Source organism: Ctenocephalides felis, unplaced genomic scaffold (assembly GCF_003426905.1).
Source record: "Ctenocephalides felis isolate EL2017-DRISC unplaced genomic scaffold, ASM342690v1 CF-g0.4_SCAFFOLD_01170, whole genome shotgun sequence".
Lineage (NCBI taxonomy): Eukaryota > Metazoa > Arthropoda > Insecta > Siphonaptera > Pulicidae > Ctenocephalides > Ctenocephalides felis.
The window spans coordinates 47,958,607-47,962,514 of record NW_020537324.1 but is presented as its reverse complement, the minus strand read 5'-3'; the positions used below and the strand labels follow the sequence as shown (position 1 = coordinate 47,962,514).

Sequence of the window (3,908 nt, the reverse complement as noted above, 5' to 3'; positions counted from 1 at the left end):
ACAAAACGTTATTAAAATGTTAATATAACGTAACATCTTTAACGTCGAACATAACGGATACGTAATCTAGGGACACAGACGTCTCTATTTCCGCCCCAAAAAAGTAACAATTGTGAGCAAATCTATGTCTTCGTGAATACTTAATTAATGTTCGCGTGTAACGAGGAGCGTTTAACATTTTTAAGGTTAAGATTTTTCTCCGGATTTTATTCAGAGTGCGTTGGATGATGTTCAAATATGGTTCTAATTACTCTTTTTGCAATACCCCAATGTTAAATTCCGTAGGTCCACACGGGTCCGCAATTTTTCGTCCACGTTTTCGGGCGCGGATCACCAATTTGAATGGTTAAAAAAACATTTGATTCCTATTGATAGGGAGATGTGCTGATTAATTTTGGCAAAAGCAGGTCCAGCCGTTACTGAAATACGAAGCAAAAAGTACAGAAAATAGAAATCGAGTTTTTGAGAGAACAAAGTACTTGATTTGAATGATCCAAAAAGTTTTCAATTTGCAATAATTGGAAGAAGTGGTGACTAGTTTTTGGCAAAGGCAGGTTCAGCCATTTTGAAGATACAGAGTTAAATGTACAACAAATGGCAGTTTCTGAAAAAACTAAGCATCCGATTTGAATGATTCAAAAAAACTTTCTGCTTGTATTAACAAAACAGGATGTGTTTTTTATTTAATTTTTTTTTTCAAAAAATTTTTTTTTGTATATCGAAAATAATTCAGATTTTAATTTTAATTCTGGCTAAAGTTCTAAATCTCACTTTTATATTTAAATAAATAATTTTAACTTTGTAATTCATGAATTATAAACTGCAGTTTATATATTTCTAATAAATATTAGAAAATGTTTATTTATCAGTGTCATACACCACTAGTTTAAATTAAATTAGCTCTGATAGTCCGAAATTTTCGATAATTTATCACCTACACTGGCTCTGAGCGTGCCGGACTAATGGACTTCTACTGTAATATAATCAAGTTAATATATTTTCATTCTTCTAAAGGAAAAAACCAATTATAACCTTTATTTTTTTGTCTGAATGATTTAAACAAGTTTTGAACATACGAAGAGCTTGATTCAACGCGATTTTTAATTGATACATTTAAAATGAAATTATAAATTCTATTACTAATTTTTTGATTAAACAAAAAATGTATCAAAATATTTTAACAAAACGTAGATAAAAAAATATTTCTTAATGGGCATTTTAACATTATGGGTAACATATAGAAATTTATCAGGTATTTTCAAAATCATTAAAAACGTTGTAAATAAATTAGGAATCTTTGAGAATTAGGATGGAATTGGATCAGAATGCTCAAATAATATTTCGCAAACTGCATTTTAAAAATATATGAAACTCCAAACGAATCTGTTTTGAATTTCTTAAAATCCATAAAATCATTATAGAAACGGTCTAGAGTTTGAAAATTTATTCATAGTAACATCTGAAATTGATACCTAATTGTCTGATACTTTAGCACAAACCATTTTAAATATAATTTATAATATCTAGAATAATAGTACATTGTGGATTTCATATGTTTTTCTAGTAAATATAAATAATTATCAATAAAAACTGAAATATATTTCAAACAAATTCTGTTATATAATTTACAATTCTGACGTGATCAAATTAACTGCAAAAATGATAATGTCTGACTATTTCTTAGATTTCTGCCAAAACAAGGCAATTAATTCCTTACAAGGGTTTTTAATACATTCAATACTTAATATTCTATTATACGATTTGCATAATTTAAAAAACTCAAAGTACACCAGTTTTAAATAAAACATTATTTTTATTGCATAAAGAATAACATTATCGGAGTCTATGATATCTTAAATATATAAAATTACTTATGAATTCTTATAAGCAATGTGAAAACTACACTAAAGATTTAACTTGTCCAGACTGAAGCATTTTTGTTAATTTTTCAACTTCTTCTAGTGTTTTGGCATTACGAATAGCTTCTCTAATATTTCGAATTTCTTGCTGTGATAACTGTCCATTTTTCTCCTGTTCATTCAATTTATCACCAGGAACAAATGTTTTAGGTTTCTTGGCAATTTCTTTCTGGATGTCTTTTCCTTTCTTTGATTTAAATAATGCTATGGCTTCTTCACGTTCCTTTTGTTTGATTTTACGGAAATCCAACAAGCGTAGGTTTGGTAATTTATAAGCTACATATAATCTATAGTGTTGCTTTGATGCTACTGGATTGTTCATAAGACTCAATGTTGTTAAATGAGTTAAATGAACTAACGGATCTAAATCAGACAATTCTTGAATATTATTTGCAGTGAGAATAATACTTTCCAAATTTGGCAAATTTTCATGTAAATTATCGGCAATGACGCATAACGATTATATTCAGTAATAAACATTTCATACGTTTTAACAAGGGAAATCCATCAAGTTTTCTTATATCATTGTCAGACAAATAATAGTATCAATTGATCTAACGTTGCTCCCATATTTTCAATTTTGGGAATTTTATAACCTCTAAGATCTAGTTCACGCTCTTTTGCAGGATTTATGTACTGCAAAGACTGATGAATTATTTCTGGTGTTAACTTCACCATTTTGAAAGTATAGTATAACTGTGATAATCTGCTTTTATTACTAAACAATCAACTTTTTGAAACAAAATACACGAAACTAATCTTCATTGATATAAAATAATACCAGAAGCCGCTTATTTATCATTTTTCACGTTACCAACACAACACGAGTTTTGACGTTTAAAAAGTTTAAGCCCAGTGATGGAAAAGGATTTTCTAAATAAAGCCATAGATAAAAGGTACAAAGATAGCTATTCATTACTAGGTATATATATAAAATACATAAATAAAAGAAGAATTCTAAAAATGTATAATCATGTAATCATTATGTAATATTTAATGTATTTAATCTTATGTTCAAGCGGATGAAATAATATACGATTGTTGAAAAATACAAGAGTATTTCATTATATATGTATAATTCCATGATAATTCATGAATTTCTACTGTAAAGAAGATAATTTCAATATCCTTAAAATCTGTTTTTATTTATGCTTAAAATGGCAGATTCTGATTTAACTCTACATAAAGATTTAACAAATTAAATGATAAATACAATCAGTGGCGGATTTACAGTAGGGGCAGTCGGGGCTAGTGACCAGGATGGAAAAATTTGAAAAGTGAAAATTTTTTTTTAGAAATTAAAGAATATAAAACAATTGTTCTATTCATTTATTCTTTCTCAAATTTTTCCACCCTGGCTACTAGCCCCGGCTGTAAATCCAGAGTTAACTCCAGGCAAAGAAAGAAACCACTAGAGTGTCATCCTGCCTTAAGGCAAATTACTAGAACTTCCATTAAATATTCGAGTATCAATTATTATTGATCAATGATTAATAATAATTGTTTTAAATATTTTTAAAGAGATAACTTATAATTTTGTTCTATGGTGACGATCTTATCACTCAAAACTCTTTACATTAAGAAGAAATGTGAATGACTTGTTTATCTATGAATGAATCTATCTGAAGATATATATTTTTTACGAGTAGAATGACGCATATGAAATATACAGTTTTAAACTGAAATGTAAATTTAAAACTCATATTTGAAGTATAAAACTTTGTATATTTATGAAAATTTTGGAAAAAACATTTTTTCTGAAGATTTTGAAATTTGTTTGAACCGTATAAATGAACTTTAAAAAATAAAAATCTTGGTACCGAACCCAAAAAAAATGTAACAAAATTTGTTCGTATTATTGAAATATCTATAATTATAGGTAACAAAATTTGTTCGTATTATTGAAATATCTATAATTATAGATATTTCAATAATACGAACAAAGTTTGTTACATTTTTTTTGGTTCGGATCCGAAATATCGATATTTT

At 27.3% G+C, this 3,908-nt stretch overlaps 1 pseudogene; it reads right to left on the bottom strand.

Annotated features, from left to right (window-relative positions):
- Positions 1-1,828: 1,828 nt before the first annotated feature.
- Positions 1,829-2,741, bottom strand: LOC113367926 (annotated as a pseudogene).
- Positions 2,742-3,908: the final 1,167 nt, after the last annotated feature.